The sequence below is a fragment of the Balaenoptera acutorostrata genome, chromosome 19, assembly GCF_949987535.1.
Source record: "Balaenoptera acutorostrata chromosome 19, mBalAcu1.1, whole genome shotgun sequence".
NCBI lineage: Eukaryota > Metazoa > Chordata > Mammalia > Artiodactyla > Balaenopteridae > Balaenoptera > Balaenoptera acutorostrata.
Window position 1 is genome coordinate 5587135 of NC_080082.1, and position 19079 is coordinate 5606213.

General features: G+C 44.0%; 1 protein-coding gene across 1 annotated transcript in view; it reads right to left on the bottom strand.

Moving 5' to 3' along the window:
• Positions 1-19079, bottom strand: part of CDH13 (cadherin 13) — a 1038265-nt gene that overhangs the window by 336479 nt on the left and 682707 nt on the right. The gene's annotated exons all lie outside the window — the stretch shown is intronic.

Below are 19079 nucleotides of genomic sequence, written 5' to 3' on the forward strand. Positions count from 1 at the left end.
AACTGGTTAATGGGCACCTACCTCCTTTAGGTATATTCTAGAGAAAACCCAATTTGCAATTATAGGCTAAGGAGATTAATGAATCACTGCATTTTATTTGTATTAGAACCAGTGATCAGAAGAAATTTTTTCTGAGTTGGAGTGAAAGTAAGCTAGCTAGAAAAGTGGGCAGAGCTTTTTCATGAACCTATACATTTTAGCAGCCTATACATTTCCTAAGTTCAGGGGCCAAAAGTATTTATCTTTATATAAGAAGGGGGCCTAGCACAGTACCTAGCAGACAGTTGGAGCCTAATAAACATACAAAATAAATAAAGCTACAATAATGTTTCCAGCTGTGCATATTTTAACTAAATGGGCAGAGGTAGGGCAGAGATGGAGGCAACAACTGTGCTCTCTTGGCCTTGGTACCTCCAGGGCACAAGTGCCATTTGCTGAACAAATCCATGTGCACCTGAGCTCCATGAAGATGGGGATTTTTTCTGCTGAGTTCACTGTGGTATTCCTGCACTTAGAGGACAGCCTGGCACATATTCACAATTTCTGCTGAATAAACATGGTAGAAGGAAGGAGAAATCCTTTGAAGGTCAAGACCAATTTTAGAAAATGCAGGTTTTATCACTAAGTTGATGTATGTATTTTATTAATTTACTTTTTATAAAGCAATTATTGTTATTTAATAGTCATCAAATAGTTTTAACAATAGTGGCTTATTAAGAATGTGCCAGACATTTCGTATACATTATCTCTTTTCAACTTTAAAACAATCTATTGAGGTAGAATCTATCTTCATTTAATAGAGAATCAAGTTAAGATTTAGGAGAATGACTTGCCAAGGAATCCTCAGCTAGAAAAAGGAGGCAACGCTGGGGCACTGTCTTAACTTGGGTCTGAGACAAAAGCTTGAGAGCCGGTGGTTTATTTGGGGGTGGATTCAGGAAATAGGAGTGAGGGCGCAGAGGAAGATAAGGAGGGAGAGAAGTCTACAGAGATGTGTTACTGAACCAGCCAGGTACCACGTGGGAAATGGGCTCAGTCCCACTGGGCACCTCTGAGAAAGCAGGAATAGGTTCATCTTAGAACTGCTCTTCCATAGATAGGGGGCTGGACATTGATTCCCTGACTCCGGTCCCCAGCTAGCTGGTGGCTACCTCTGGAGACATTAACTTTCCCCATTCTGGGCTGCCCTGTATTGGTATGCAATGCCCTTGGCTTTGAAAGAGCACTTGATTGGGAAGATGCTGGTATGGAGGGTGGGGAGCCCACCAGAGCTGCAGCTGAGACCCAGGCAGGCTGAGCGCTCCTGGCACAGGGACACTGAGCATGTCTGCTGCCTGCTCTAACTTCATCCGTGTCCTGTTTTAGTTTTAACTAAGCAGCTATGTTGCCTCCTGTTGAGAGGGAAGCCAAGAGGAATGCAATGCGAAACCAAGCACAGCTTCTGCGGTGCTCGTAAACCTAATTTAGGGAAAGACCTGGGCCCGTGAAAAATTAGGTAACAAGGTGCTATTAGTAAAGAACAACTGAGTCCATGGGTGGAGTATGGCCCTTAGGCAAATAAAAATAAATATTCCCTAGAATATCAGTTTCCTATGGTTGCTACAGCAAATGACCCCAAACTCATTGGCTTAAAACAACACAAATTTATTCTCTAATAGTTCTGGAGGTCAGAAGTTAAAATAGGTCCATGGGGCTGCATTCTTTTCTGCAGGCTCTAGAGGAGAACCTGTTTCCCTGTCTTTTGCCGCTTCTAGAGATCACTTGCATTCATTGGCACCTGGTCCCCTTCCTCCATTTTAAAAAAATTTATTTTTAATTGAAGTATAGTTATTTACAATGTTGTGTTAGTTTAAGGGGCTCAGCAAGGTGATTCAGTTATGTATATATATTGTATATATAGGTATATATATATATATATTTTTTCAGATTCTTTTCCATTATAGGTTATTACAAGATATTGAATATAGTTCCCTGTGCTATACAGGAGGTCCTTGTTGTTTATCTGTTTTATATATAGTAGTGTATATCTGTTAATCCCAAACTCCTAATTTATCCCTACCTGCCCTTTCCCTTTTGGCAACCATAGATTTGTCTTCTATCTCTGTGAGTCTATTTCTGTTTTGTAAATAAGTTCATTTGTATAATTTTTTTTTAGATTCCAGGTATAAGTGATATCATATGATACTCATCTTTCTCTGTCTGACTTCACTTAGTATGTTCATCTCTGGGTCCATCCATGTTGCTGCAAATGGCATTCTTTCCTTCTTGTTTCTGGCTGAGTAGTATTCCACTGTATATATAAACCACATCTTCTTTATCTACTCCTCTGTCCATGGACATTTATTCTCCCTCCATTTTTAAGGCCAGCAGCACAGCATCTTCTCTCCTCTCTGAACACCTGTATCTCTCTTAATAAGAAGCCTTGGGATTACACTGGGACCAACAGGATAATCTCTCTAAATCAAGGTCCTTAACTTAATCACATTTTCAAAGTCCCTTTTACCATCTAAGGTAACATTATCACAGGTTTCTGGGATTGGGATGCATGCATCTCAGCGGGGTTGGGGTGGGGGACATTATTTAGCCTACACAGCCAGTAGATCCCTATACTTTCTTTTTTCTGGAAGAATACACATGGCACTAACTGTTGATATGCTTGTTTTAGGGAGAGGGACTGAGACTTCAGAAGAGGAAAGGAGATTCTGACTCTTCATATTGTGCTGTCACCTGCACCCCGCTTTTATTTTTTACTATCTGCATCTATTTCCTTTTGCTAAAAGAAAACTGTTACCTTGCTTTTCTGGATCCTGAGGTTATGTATGGACTGCTTTGTTTTCTGCTTTAGACATTTCTGTATTATAAAAACAACAATCTAACCAATGTTTTTAAAACCTATGGTTCATCCATAAAATGAACTACCACGTAACCATTAAAGAGAATGAGAAAGGTCCGTACACAGTCCCCAACAGGAAGAGTTGGTGGAAAAGCAGGATGCAGAACTGGCTGTGGAGAAGGCTTCCATCACTGGGAAAACACTGCAAAAGGGATATATGTGTTTCCTTCTGAACAAAGATTTTGGGAAGACACACTATACATAGTAGCTGCCCTGGGGAGGGGAACTGAGGAGGATTTTGGCACAAGACTTTTCACTATCTACTCCTGTGAAATACTTGACGTGTATGTGTAAAATACTACATAAATATATATATATATGTATATATGAAATTTTATCATGCCCATGTCTTACAGTGCTATACAAAAAGAAAGTACTGAATGATGCATTCAGTAGAGCAATAATACAACCTTTACCAAGCTCTTCATCTGGCCCAGACTCTGTGTTAATAAGCAATTCACATGGATCACATACTCTATGGATTACAAATGAATGAGTGTTTAGTGTTTGGGGGGAAGTAAGAAATAAGATCAGGCAGGTAGAATAATCCAGTACTGAAATCCAAGATGGGAATTTTGGAAGTTTTTAGGGTGGTTTTTGGTTGCTACCATCGGTGGAAGAATCAATTGGATTTCAGTAGCAGAACCAGAGATGCCAAAAGTTCTAAAATTTGAAGGACAGTCCCCTCAATAAAGAATTATCGGGCTTCCCTGGTGGCACAGTGGTTAAGAATCCACCTGCCAACGCAGGAGACACGGGTTTGAGCCCTGGTCCAGGAAGATCCCACATGCCGCGGAGCAACTAAGCCCATGTGCCACAACTACTTAGCCTGCGCTCTAGAGCCCACGAGCCACAACTACTGAGCCCACACACCACAACTACTGAAGCCCGCATGCCTAGAGCCCGTGCTCTGCAACAAGAGAAGCCACCGCAATGAGAAGCCCGCGCACCGCAACTAAGAGTAGCCCCCGCTCGCTGCAACTAGAGAAAGCCGGCGCACAGCAACGAAGACCCAACGCAGCCAAAAATAAATAAATAAATAAATCTATTAAAAAAATAAAATAAAATAAAGAATTATCCCATTTTGAACTTTACTCTCAGGGTACCATCCAGCACTCATGTAGGTGAAAATCTTCTACGTAATTCTCTGAGTAGAGAACCTACTGCATACAAACAGAAGGTCTTTTGTGTGATTTTAATCTGCACTGTTTCATCCTCATGTTCATGTGTACCTCTGCTTTTCCCTTTCCAGGATCTCTTCTACAAAATGGTTTCTGAGTCATCTTACTTCTCCTAAATCCAAGCTGATTCACTATAAATAGGTGCAAATATTTGACTATGTCATTTTTATCTTCCATTAGAGTCATGCCTGAACATTTACATTTAAAAATATATATTATTTTATTGTAAATTACTTTCCTTTTATTACTCCTTTATAACTGTATTAAAATCATGGCATAGTATTGAGAATTGTTTCCAAACTATGTGTGTTGGTAGTAATGTTATCTATGGATTTCATTTTGGGAGAAGAAAGGAACATTATGATGCTCTTCACCAAGGGGTTCAAAGTCAGATGCCTTCGGAGGTCAGGCAGGCCTGTGTGAGGTGGCCTGGGAATGATACTGTTGGTTGTGGACGCCCCACTCCACCCCAAAGCATCCAAAGTTACAAAGCGTTTAAAGATTGCTGGACAAACCAAATGTGGCTGCTGTCTTCTCCCAGCCTGAGGACTCCCAGGTGGGACCTCCATTCTAGAAAACGATGAGTCACTGAAAACCAGCGGATGACCAGAACAGTTCCTGCTTTGCTATTCTGTCTTGAAGAAGCATTTTCTCTCCAAAGTACTGACTTCATAGAGCACACCTCAGCTTTTCATTCTTGTAAGACATTATTTCATTATAACGAAATAGGGCTAAACTGTACCGTTAGCAATTGCATTTATGTGGTTGCTAGGTAACCAATTTGTCCTTTGGGTTTTAGAAGCAGCTGAGGGTGCTAAACATCACACTATAAATCAGGGTGGCAAAGGGAGCTCAGACATGCTTAAGACGGGGCGTCCTCCAGAGGGGCAGATTGTAACTGGTTTTCGATGAGATTAAAAAATTAGGATCCAAATTCAATTTAAAAATTCGGACACACCAACAAGGAGAAAAGGGACACATTATATCTAAGTTTAAAGAGAATGAGGTAGAAAAGAAAATGTAGTCTCATTACTTAAATTAGGTAATATAATTTAATTCAAAGAAGACTAAGACCCAAATTGCTTATTAATAATGACAATGATAGATGTAACTTTTGACTTCTTGCTAGCTTTTATGTGTCAGGCACAATGCTGTGCTTGACCTGCATCATAGCATCTAAATGGTACTGATCTACAAGATAGTTATTATCTCTATTTTGTAAATGAGCAAAATGAGGTACAGGAGCTAACCTGAGTTTACTATATACAAATCATGCTAAACTGGCCATCCTTTCTGGAGAGAATTACTGTGTTAGGTGTATTTTAGTTTCAGCAAAAGAAAATGGTCTGTAGTATTTCTGTGGATTGATACCTGAGATTTGGCTAATAAAACCTGGTGGATTTAAGGTGGCCTAGATAATCACGTCCCCCTGGTGCAATGACATGCCAGTGGGAGCTCTTTTGAGGGTGCGTTACTGTTCTCTGTCCTGTTCTACAACTTTTCAATAATTGGTGAGGATGAGCTTGTATAAGACACAAAGTTGATGGACGTGGTAGAGCGCATGGTCAATAGGATGCACTCTGGGAGCCAGACAGTTCTGAATTAATAATAATAATGATGATGATGATGATGATGATGATGATGATGATGATAGGTTAGTTTATAGTATCAAAGTTCAAAGTAACCTTCTGGATGGCAGAAAACCAAGAATTTGATCTTGAACACCTGTGTATGCTATGAGGCAATACGTAAGAAGAAGAAGAAGAAAAAAAAGATAGCAACATCCACATTCTGGGATAGCTCTCTCTTATTTTTTTAAAAAGTCATTCCTTGGATGGCCACTGGAGTGCCAGGAGTCCTCAAGACCTTGAGCTCTGGAGTCAGGCTGGGTTCAAACTCTAGCTCTGCTACTTAATAGCCGTGTGACTAGTAAAATTTCTGAATCTCTTTGTGCCTTTGTTTGTTTTTAATCTCTAAAATGGGAATATTACTAGTATATATATTATATGGGGTTGTTGTGAGGATTTAATGAGGTCATGTGTGTAAAGAATTTAGTGTAATCGATGTACTCAGGAAATGCTAGTGGTTACTACCATCCTTAGTCCTAGGAGTGCTACTAACAGACTGGCTTACAGCGCCAACATCTAAAACAATCTCAGTAGTCTTGAGTGGATCTCAAGTGACGGCTACCAGTCGTGCAAGGCAACATGGACAACTTGTGGGCCAAATGGAAAGATTAAGGATTAATGGGACTCAATTCACACCTGATTCAAGTCACCATCTTGTATTTACCTATATTTAAGTCTATGTTTTCAGGGACCTATTAGAGCCTCACTGTGGTAAAGAATCAAAGATGGGTAACACACAGGTATGGGATGGTTTGCACATCTTAGAAGCAGTGGGGAAGAACCAGGTTGCCAAGTGGCATTAGTTCAGGAGGCTCCATTCACATGGCAACTGTCCTCCCGGGGCGGGGGGGTCACCATTCACAGAATTTACATAACTGGTGCCCTGGAGTTGGGCCATCTGGTACCCCTCCCGGCTCACGAGCTATAGTTCAAGAGATGAGAAGCCTGACTAAGAAAGCAGACAAACTCCCTGCATCTGTATGTCAGAAAACCAAACAATCCCTCTCCAACATCTGTGTTCACTGTGAGGAAATTTACAGTGAGAAGAAAAAGGGCAGACAGGCAGACATTCCTGGATCGATTTTTTTTTTTAAAAGTCATTCCTTTTGTGGCCATCAAGGAGTCCCAAGGTGCCCTCTAACTTTTCTCAGATATTTGTTAAATCCTTTCCAAAGAAACCCTTCTGAATTCTCCAGGCCTGAGGATGTTCCTTCCCTTCTGCTTTCTTGCAGGATCTTAAGGCAGGCATTATAAGGGAGCAGTTGAGAAAACAGATGCTACCTTTAGGCACCACACAATTATAGGAAATTAATAAGGTGCTATATTGCATCATACATTTTTCTTGGCATTTGTTCATATTGATATCCTACGTATGTCCTTTATATAAACTTGAGAACATTTTTAAATGGGTTGGGTACAATCCTCATTGTCTGTTCATTCTTAAACAATGGCTATTTATTTGAATGCCTACTAGGTGTCAGGCATTATGCTAGGTCCAGGGGATAGAAAGGCGAGGAAAAACCAACAGAATCCCTGACATCCTGGAATCCAGAGTCTTGTGGAAGAGACATAACACTAATTAATTGCACTCAAATAAAAGCTTTAATACGAATTTAAAGTAGGGCTGGGAAGCCCAACTTTAGGGCTTCCCAGCCCTAAAAGGATTGTGCTTGCTTGTTAGCATAAAAGGGAATCTCATCTAGGCTGTTACTAGAAGGTATATTTGAAGTTGAAAAGATAAGTAAGTAGCAGAAGGGCCGTCCGTGGGGGTGTGTAGGGCTAGAAGGGATAGCACATTTGACTAACTACCGTGTTAATGGTCTTTTCAACCCATAACTGACGATCAGACCATTGGCTACATTGACTTATATGGGACGCTCTCGTTATCTGTTGTGTGATAAACTGTCCTACAGCTTGGAGGCTCAAGACAATCACAATGCTTGTATTATCTCCTAGGGCTTCTGTGGCTCAGGAATCCAGGGAGGGCTCAGCTGGACTGGTCCTGGGGTTGTAGCCTGGGGCCTTGGTTGCAGTCAGCGGATGGATGTAGCTGCGGTAGTGCGGTGAGGGCTGGCTGGCCAGGCACCTCTCTCTTGCTCTCTTCGTGTAGTCTCAGGGTCCCTCCATGTGGTCTCTCCATGTGCACTAGTTTGGGCTTCCTCACAGCATGGTGGCCTCAGCGTGGTAGGACTCTAAAAGTAAGATTCCCAGGGAACAAAGGGAAAGCTGCATGGCCTTTTATGACCCTGCTTCAGAAGTCACTTCTGCATTTTATTGGTCACAAGTGAGTCCCTAGTCCACTTGGATCCAAGAGGATATGATAAAGTCCCCATAACTCAATGAAAGGAATGTCAAGGTCACATTGAAGAAGACCATGTGAGATAGTAAATATTGTGGTCATCTTTGAAAAAGGCAATACATGGGAGAAGCCAAATTAACATATTTTGGACTAGAGTTCTTCTTAAGAACTATCTTTAGTACAGAGATTTACAAGAATTAACTTTACTTTATATTTATTCTCCACCTCATCATTATGGAGATAACATATTTCAAAACACTTGACAATTTACAAAGTGCTTTTAACTGATCATCATAATAAGCCTGCTAATTATTAGGACAAAATATTATCGCCCGCACTGTTTAGACAAGAAAACAAAGACCCAACTTTTCACAGACAAAAAGGGAGCACACTCAGGATCTGAATCCAGAATTAAGTGTTCTTTCTTCAGAAACACCATTTTACTGAAACATGCCACAGCAATGAAAAAATCACAATTTATAGTCTGATGGTCCTTGTATCCTTTTTCGGATACAAAGCACTTGAACAGTCTATGGCTTTGACTGTTAGCAGCATCATTTATATGAGAATATGAAAACCCACTGTTTTAAATAGCATCCATTATAGACTGAATATAAAGACCATTTCCAAATTGCTTCCAACATTTTTTGTCCTATCTTCTACAAATAATTAAGGGTTAGCAACTTAAAAATTAATTCTAGTGGTGGAGCTATGCATCTTGCTTAATGGATACCATAAATCAATCCCATGAGATAAAATCTACTTTAAGAACTCTAAAGAAAAGGTGCTATTTCAAAGAAGGCATTGTTATTTCTCTCTCTTCAGAGTAGCGGCCCAGCCCTCATATTCCAACCTCTGAGCTACTTACAGCATCAACTGTGAACGTGTTAGAAATGCAAAAAATGCAACTTTTCAAGACCCATTCCAGGCCTGGTGTAGTGGGCTGAATGGTGGCTCCCTAAAAGCTATGTCAGGCCCTAATCCCTGGAATCTGTGAACGCGACCTTATTTTAAAAATGGGTCTCTGCAGATTTAATCAAGTTAAGGATCTCAAGAAGAGATCATCCTGGATTATCAAGGTAGACCCTAAATTCAATGGCAAATGTCCTTATAAGAGAAAAGCAGAGGGAGACTTGAGACAGAGCGAGAAGTCTATGTGAAGATGACGGCAGAGATTTAAGTAAGGCAGCCACGAGCCAAGGATGCCCTGGAGACACCAAAGGCTGAAAGAGGCAGGAACGATCCTCCCCTAGACTCTTTGGAGGGAGTGTGGCCCTGCCAACACCTTGATTTTGGACTTCTGGCTTTCAGAACTGTTAGGGAATACATTTCTGTTGTTTTAAACCATCGAATTGGTGGTGATTCGTTACGGCAGTCCTAAGAAATTAATACCTAGGGAGTAAGAAGCCCAGGTAGTGGGCCCTGCAATCAGTATTTCAGCAAGCCCTCCTGGTGACTGTGATGTACGCTCAAGGTGGAGAACCACCAGTCAAGGTTGAGAATCGCTGAGTAATTGAATATATGGCTCTATTTATGACTGGCTAGAAATGTGGACATTATTTTCCTACAGGACAGCAGAGGCCTTTCTAGATATGTTCAAATAGACCAAGTATGGACATTGAGCATCTGGAGTAAAACTGAGTCTCAGCAGGTAAGTGAACTACTCCAGGTCAGCTCTGGAAGGCTTTCTCTCTTGGGGTTCTTCTCATTTACAACAAAGATTTCTTTTGCTCTGAATAGGGACAGAGCAATGTGCCAGGCACTGCAGTTATAAGTAGGTATAAGATTTGATTCTTACCATCAAGAGTTCTGCCAACTCACTGGAGAAACAGGACGAGTAGATACAAAGATAAACAATTCCATCTCCAGCTTCACAGGGGCATAATGTCTTCGAAACACCTCTCATAACTTACCAAATAAGAAACTCTTAGGCTACAAGTGTATCTTTAGCCAAACTCCTCCTAAGCACTGGGGTGGCATTAAATCAACACTGGCGTGCTCTCATTTCTAAAATACAAGATGCTGTTTCCCAATGAATAATGCATCCTGCTTCTCGCCCACGCACACGCTCCTTACAGATTAGTTTGCATATCAAGAACAGCTAGACTTTCTAAAAGTCACATCAGAGCAGAAGAACGTTCACCTGTGGATACACTTTCTAGTGTGTTTTTAAATTCGGGCATTTGAGGGTACCCTGAGAGAAATCGAGATACATCACAGCCTGAGCAAGAACACACATCCGCTGTTGAGAAATGACCCTGCTTTTGACTGAAGGGCTGAGCTTCTTGACTGGCTTAAATTCAGTGTGAAAGAGGTGGGGCTGGCTCTCACCAGCTGTATGTCTTCTTAATCAAAGTGACACATGTGCCACTGTGACCCCCAAAGTCCTTTGGGGACACACAACCTACTGGGAGAGGTACGCCCCGAGAAGAAGGAGGGGGTGCCCATGACTGTGGAGGGACGTGCTAGGGGATAAGGTCAGGAGATGATGGACAGCTGGCAGCCTGAGGCTGGCACCACGGCACAGCATCAAGGCTGCGGGCTTCAGACACCAGGCTGCTTGGATCCCGAGCCCTGCATCTCCACTCAGTGGCTGTGTGACACTGGGCAAGTGACTTAACCTCACAGAGCCACAGTTTCCTCCCTGTTATGTGAGGAAATAATAGCGGCTACCTTAAAAGGTTGCTATGAGGATTAAACAGTTAAAACACAGACCATTCTAATAACAAAGCCTGGCAGAATATGTAACGTATTATCTCTTCTTTTTCCTCTCCTCCTCCACCGTCCTCTTCTTCTCATCATCTTCATCTTCTCCATCATCATCATCACCACCACCACCACCATTCACAGTGTGACCTCACACCCTTGCAGTCCCAGGGTTTAAATCTGATTCTCCCTCCTCACTTGCTTTTTGCTAACTAACCTTAGAAAAGCCACTAATCTCAAGAACCTCCCTGTGCATGGCTAGCATGCCTCTCACTTTGCTGGTAGGTGAGGATTAGGCAGAGTTCACTTAAAGCCCCTAACACAGAGCTTGACTCTTCATAGACACTCAGTAAAAAGTCCTGCTGTGACTCAAAATAAAATCATTATGACCTGACACAGAGGAGAAAGGTTTGAAGGGAGGAGACCAGCAAAACAGCAGAGGAAGGAGGGACTTGGGCTCCTTCCACATCTCTTGGAAATGACAGGAGGGACTTAGCTGACATGTGACAGATGAAGACCATCAGTTCACTTACTCCATAACTGGTCATTGGCACAGTTCCAGGCACTGTGCTCAGTGTTTTATCCTTCTCTCAATGGTCCAATGAGTCAGGGAATGGATTACCCCATTTTACAGATCAGGAAACTGATATTCAAAAGGGTGACATAGGGAATTCCCTGGCTGTCCAGTGGTTAGGACTCCGTGCTCTCACTGCCGAGGGCCCAGGTTTGATCCCTGGTCGGGGAACTAAGATCCCACAAGCCACGCGGCACAGCCAAAACAAACAAAACAAACAAACACCCAAAAGGGTGACATAAATTCACCTGAATTAATTAATTATTAATCTATTACTTAATTGTTAGTTTTCCATGTGGAAACTATTTAGAATTCAGGTTCCAGCTGGCCTCAGCTTTTAATGACTACACGATACCTACCTTACTGCACCAACACCTGCAGCCTGCTAGCACTACTGACATAGGTCTATATTCTATCACCTTTGAACAGTGATGGGGTTGAAGGGAAGCTCTGTGAGGACCCTCTACCCCACCCTTCAATGTGGGAGAGCTGGGCAGAGGGTCTTCCGGAAGAATAAACCATCACACCCACACCCTAAGCCTCCAGGAGATCAAACTTTGTACAGCTGTTGCTGCTGGCAGGGGAAGCCACTTTGAAAGGCAGGAACTTCGGGCCATTACACCTTCCAGATATCACTGCTGGAGGGGGCGGGTAACCACTGGCAACCGAACCGCCTTGGAGAACTTGGGTCTCTAAGCGGTTGCTGGGGGTCATGAGCATTAGATGTTCCTTGGCTTTTCTCTTTCTCTCATGGCCCACATACAGTTCATCAGCAGATCTGGCAGCTCTGCCTTCCTTTCCAAATGCATGTGGAACCCGCCCATCACTCGTCACCACCATGGCTCCCACCCTGGCCCGATTCGCTGGTATGACTGAGGTAGCCTCCTCGCCGGTGCCTTGCTTAGACTTTCCTCCACTTCAGTCTCTTTTTCAGACGTCAGGAAGGTCCTATAAAATGAAGGTCAGGCCATGTCTTGCCTTTCCTTGTGAGTATAAGCTAGGCTCCTTACAATGCCTACATGGATGGATAGGATCTGCTCCTCTGGCTTCTCCCAAAGTCACCTCCTGCTTCTCTCTCCCTTCTCACTGCACTCCATCCACATTGCCTTCTTACAGTCCCTCCAACAAGCCAGGCATGTCCCTGCCTCAGGACCTTTGCACAATCTATTTCCTGTCTGGAATGCTCTTCCTCCAGTTACGGATGTGACTCACCTCTTTCAGGCTGTGCTCAAATGTTACTTTCTCAGATAAGCCTTCCCTGATCACTCTACTGAAAATGTCCCATTGTACCCCAGTCCTGCGTGTCCCTTTTCGTGCTGATTTTTCTCTCGAGCTCTCATTACCTAATACTCTACATAATTCTTATTCACGTTGTTTATTGTTTCCCTCCACTAGAGGGAGACATACACTCCGTGAGGCCAGAAGCCTGGCATTAACAAGTATCTGTAGAATGAATGAATGAATGGGTGAATGAATGAATGGGTGAATGCATATGTTTAGCCTGGCTCCCGGACACCCGTGAGATACCACTGCTGTCACATACATGCTTGCGCCTCCTCCACACAAGACTTGGGCCAGGGAGCACCAGCCTAGTAGCCACCCCGGTTCCTAGTGGGCGTGACATTCCAGCAAACATGAACTTTGTCTCTGAGTCACTGGCTCTGGCAGCGGATTGTAACAGAAATTCCAGGCGGGGTTCTCATGCCACCTCCAGAAAAGGAATCGATTCGGCTCAGTCCTTAGCCCGTCATCCATCATCGTAAACAAGCATGTGTGCTCGGAAAGGTCCCCCAGCAGTAACTGCGTGTTCCCACAGCCCCTCCCAAAGGTAAAAATAGTATTCTCATGAGAACACTTCCTTTCCCAGACTACAGAGCCAGTGCAGAGCCAAAGGCTCCTGCCCACCCAGAGGTAGCATTTCCACGGGCACCACTTGCCATCAGCTTAGCACCAGCTCTGGGTGACACGGTCTCAGGGAATAACACCAGCTGTATCCCTGGGGACATGCTGTCAGGACATCTGTGACGCTCTGATTTTGCCTTATACACTATATATGTATTTTTTCTAGTTGGAATTTTCTCTGGATCTTGAAAGGGCTGTTGCCCAGGTCTGGGCACCACCCTCCATCCAGGCCGCCCAAGCCTCCCTCCTCCCAGCTCCCTCAACCTGTTCATCCTCCCTCATCCATCCTCTCCTGACCCAGATTCCCTCCATCCTTGAGCACCAGCTCCGGCCTCCCTCCTCTTGAAGCTTTCTCCTGCCTACTCTGAGATTTTCCTTTTTCTATTTCCTACATAATTTAAAGATGGCACCAAATAATTTAGCATGTAATTGCAGAAGCTCTTACAATGTTATTCTTTTACGTGTGCTGCTTCTGTCTTTGAACCAGGCTGTATTCTTGGCATCTTTTCTTGTTTTATATCTCGACTTAGGGCTCGGTCTGGGGAAGCTGGGGTCCTGGGTGAGGGCCCGAAGCCATTCAAGGAGAAATGCCAAGCAACTCCAGAGCATACATCTAAGAGAGGGTGAACATTCCTGTGATGTTCTTGCTGTGACTCTCTTCGAGAAACAGCTTCAAAGCTCCAGCTTCGGAACTCTGGCAGGGGAGACATTAAGGATAACTGGGGCTCTAGAATCTAATTCAGTTCTCTAGAATCCATGAAATAACATTCAGAATCTTAGCTCATTGCCTTTAAGCATTTACTCACTCATGGCAATTTTAAGGACACTCATAAATAATATATAATATAAATTATAAATAATAACTAGCATTCATTTAATACTTCTAACCCATTAAGCACTGTGCTAAGTATCCTCTGAGATAGGAACTACTGCTGAACTTCCTCCGTGCACCCATTTTGGAGATGAGGAAACTGAGACTTGCAAAGGGCCAAGTGGCTATTAGGTCGTGGGGTCAGTAGGAGAATTCAGGCTGTTGAAGTCATTCAAAGAAGAAAACAGAAACAATATGTTTGGGGCATGTCCTGGAAGTGTGTGGGGTGTTTTCTGGAACCTGTAACTCAGTTTTACATTTAAACCCCAAATACTTTGGCACAACTGCGTATACTCTGCATTTCTTCAGGACTCAGCCACTGCGACTACAGAGGGGGGCTTCTTGTTTTCATTTGGATCAGAGCCTGCCAGTTCTGGAAAGTCACTTAATGGTGGTATCTCTCTAAGTGTCATGTGAGTGACCAACATGAAACAGACCCGTGTCCACCTGCGCCTGTAGCGGATGCTTTCGTGGTGATCTCGTGTAAGGATTCTCGCCTTGGAGAACTTCGTTATGTCTCCAGGGTGGTCGTGCCTGAGCATTTACATATTAACCTGGACATTCTATCATTTTTTCCTTTATATTATACTGGAGGCTTATTATTTTTTTAAAAATGTGTGTAGGCAGGTTAAGATTTGATGAGTGTCACAGAGGGGTGTTAAGAAGGTCTTAGAAGGTGCTTATTAGCCTCTCAGTGTCCCTGGGGTTGGAGGCAGCAGAGGTGACTCCCACCCAGGGGGGGTCTGCACCCACACATCCAGCCCCACCAGCAGATGCCACTGCATGGTTTGAATCAGGAAGGAAATCTGAAAGCGAAGAAGAAGAGCAAGCCGGATGCAGCTCGCTAAGGGCCAGGTCACTGCTCAGCCCGGGGTCAGCTCCAGTGGGTTTTATTGGCACTTGCTCAGGAGCAGGTGGTGAGAGCAGACCTCCCCGGTTCGAGGCTCCCCTCTCCTGCTTCAGCGACCCCTGTAAGGAGCCATCTCCACCAGAGGTCTGGTCAGACAAGGGGAACAGGAGCAACACCTGTGTTCTGAGAACCCCAGCAGGCAGCACGCAGAGCCTCAGGGTCACGGTGCCAGACAGGGAAGGTGTGTGTGACCCAGCCTGTCACCACGGCGTCTCGAGGGCACACGTGTTCCCTGGCTTTGTTCACTTAAGAGAAGCCAACTGGATATAGATCTGCCAGCACTTTGATCTCGGACTTCCAGCCTGCAGAACTATGGGAAATAGATGTCGGTGCTTAAGCCACCCAATCTATGGTATTTTGTTACAGGAGCCTGAGCTAAGACAGGTGCTGTGCAATTTTGACATGAGGAGGAAGCCCTAACTGGAAGCAAATGGAGAGGAAAGTACACAAAGCGTGAAGATCCCCTTGGATCATGGGACCTTGTGATCAGGGCTGCACAGCTGATTACCATCATCCAGTGCCCTGTGGGTACCACTCTAGAGAGGCAAGAGGAAACCTGGCCTTTCAGACACTTCACCCAGACCCTGGAGGGGTGAGCCTGTGGTGTGAGCTCCTTGAGAGGGAAGCTGCACTGAGATGGATCAAACCCTCCACCAAGAAGAAACTCCAAAGGAGAGGCTGATCCATACACGTGCACATACAAACCTGCCTAGAAAACTATCTACAAAAACATGCACTGAGCTGTTAACAGCAGTCATCTCTGGGTGGCATGACTATGGTGATTTCATGTTCTTAGTTTTGCTTATCTTTTTCTAAATTTCTATAATGCACATAATGTTTTTGTAATAATAATATTTTCCTTTAATTAAGAGACAAAAAGCAATCTGGGTGATTCCGATGCATGCCCAAGTTTGAGAACCAGCTCCTGGAACACAGTTTTCTTAACTTTCCAAGCATTAGAATCGATGGAGACAGTCTGATCTCTGGGTGTGGCTGTCGGGGAGATGGGGGTGGGCTTAATGGGGTTTAGAGCCAGGAGTCCTATTAAGTGACTGCTAGCAGTTCCTGCTGGTAATGTTCACTGTGGGAATGACAATTCCTAATCACATCTCAAAATCACACATTACCTTTAGGCAAATTAAAAATCTTTGTGGCTGTTCTCATGGAAAAAACGAGCACATTTATCATGGAGATGGGACATAAAATCCACTGCACCAGGACCCTGGCTTTAGCCTTATGTGGTACTTACTGCCTCCCGGGTATGTATGTAGATTTGGGGATATGCGGGGCCTCAGAACATTTAATTCTCGACTTGAGACCACTGGCCGCTGGCCTACTGGGAGACCAGAAGGCTGCTCAGAGAACTCGTGCCTCTGAGCCCACAGACTTCACAACATATCTGTTTAAAGCCATATGAAGGGACTTAGGCTGTGGCAAGTGTTCTTGAGTTTCTCAGCTTCAAACCCAGCGTCTGAAGATGTTTTGGAGTGCTCCAGGTTTCCTGTATCCCTACTCAGTCACACATCCCCTGTTATCATGAGCAGGAACTCAGGGAGAGTGAAATCTGCTAGGAAAATTACAAGCATAGATAAGGCCTTAGAAAGTGTCCTAGCTGCCAGCCTCAGATAGAGGCTCCTTCCAGCAAAGTTGACTTTCTTGTCACAGAATAAGGATAAACAAACAGCCATGCTTGGATCCTATTAGTCAAAGCATCACAGAGAGACTCCAGACCTTGATGTTAAAGTGTCTCTCTTGGTGTCTGCTCCTGATTTCAATGTGTGTGCGTGGGGGGCAGGGCAGGGTTCGCCACACCTTCAATAAGCAATTCTTGAACACCAGCAGGGAGTCCAAGAATTCAACTCAGTTCTGACACTGTCTACCCAGAGACAGCATCAGATTCCACAGGTTGAGGGTTCAGGTCTACAAGCCTGTTCCTTCCCACAGTTGCAAACCCAGGTTGTTACCTGTACTTCTGACCAACAGGCTATAAATCAGAGGTTCCCACGACCCCCTCCTTGGGTTCAGTTAATTTGTTAGAAAGGCTCACAGAACTCAGAGAAACACTTTACTTTCTAGCTCACCAGTTTATTGTAAAAGGATGTAACTCAGGAACAGCAGGATGGAAGAGATGCAGAGGGCAAGGTGCAAGGTATGGTGAAAGGACGTGGCCTTCCTCGCCTGCTCCAAGTGTGCCACTCTCCCCAAACCTCCACCTGTTCCCTGACTCGAAAGCTCTCTGAACCCCATCCTTTTGGGTTTTTATGGAGGCATCGTCACAGAGCGTGATTGGTTAAATCATTGGCCATTGCGATTGAACTCAATCTCCAGCCTCTCTCTCCTCCCCAGAGGTCAGAGGGTGGTACTGAAAGTTCCAACCCTCTAATCACAGGGCTAGCTCCGCTGTCAAACAGCTCCCATTTTTAGGGGCTGTCCAAAAGTCACCTCATGAATATGACAAAAGACATCTTGATCACTCTCAACACTTAGGAAATGCCAAGGGTTCGGGGAGCTGTGAGCCAGGAACCTCAGAGAAAGACCAAATATATATGATCATCTGGATGATAAAACGTATATTTTTCTTATATATCACATTTCAGTACCCCATCTGAATCCAGATGCACGAGGCAACGTTCCCGGTAAATTTAGGGGCGGTGTCATCTTTCCCTGCTGAATGGATCAGGATGACTTAGTTCTCAAACTCAGAGCCATCTGAGGGAACTACAAATACTACAGACTGCCAGGCCCTACTCCCTGAAGACTTTAATTCAGGAAGTCCTAGTGGAGTCCATATGCATTAAAAAAAAATCACTCCAGGACAGAGCAACAAGCTAAGTGATACTATGAGGAAGTGACGGGATAAGACGTCCAAAAGGTGGGACTTTCCCTTAATGAGTCAGTATTTTGTAGAGGAAAAAAAGGGTGGGGGGAGGGGGAAGAATGTGCTGGATTAAAAGACATAAGGGATGGAACAGTCAGACCCATTGCATGGTCCTGGAATGGATCTCAGTTGAGACAGAACAATTAATTGTCAAGAATATTTTGGGGTAAACTGGGAAAAATGAAAATTTTTTTTCTTATAGAAACTGGAGATTGTTAACTGAGAAAAGCAGGTTTGAAAATAACATGTATGGTACTATCTCATTTGGGTTAAAATGGATAAAAAACAAATATGTGCCTAGAAAAACAGGTCATGAAATAAGGCGTTTTCTAAATTTCTACAATGCTCACGTGATGTTTTTGTAATAATGAAATGCTTTATTAAATTAAAAAATAAGAAGTGATTCTGATGCATATCCACATTTGAGAACCAGCTCTTTGAGCAGCGCTTTTCTAACTTATCTGAGCAATAGAGTCACCTGGGGCACCTGTTAAATGTATGGGTTCTCAGGTCCCCGCCCTGCAGGATGGGACTGGCTTTGCTGTGCAGCCTGGGAGGTAGATTTTTCACAAGTGTCCTGGTGATTCCTATTACCAGCTAAGGATGAAAAACTCTGCTTTAGACCAGAGCTTCTCCCACTTTTTGAGCACAAGAACCCCCCAGGGGATCTTGTTAAAATGCAGATTCCGATGGGCAGCTCTGCCGCAGAGCCCCAGATTCTGCGTTCCTAAGGACTCCTGGGAGAGTGAACAGGCGACACAGGCAGAGGGTGAGGCAGCAGGGCGTGGTTTGGGTGCGGCTGCCCTGATCCAAACCGGCAGCTGCTGCTCAGCTCCGGCCTGGCGGTGAGGCGCGCACACGCTTGCCCGCTGTCGTGAAATCTTCCCATTTTTCAAGAGAAGCCAGAAATGTGATTCTGAAATGAAATCTCCTACTTTCAAAACACTGCACAGGCCAAACAAAACACATCTGCCAGCTAGATCCAGCCTGGGGCCATCAGTGCTGTACTGCTGGTCTCACCCACAGTAGGAGTCAAATCCCCAGTCCTGATAACAAACGCCAATGAGTCCACAGGACAAAAGTTAATCAATAATTATTCTTGCTGACACTGATGGCAAAATTCCAAACACAGCAGAAATTCCTGAACGTTCAACTCCTTTGTGTTAAAATGAGCACAGAGAAACTCAACTCCAGCTAGCACTTTGACACGCTGGGTAAACGTTGTCCCAAGGCAGAT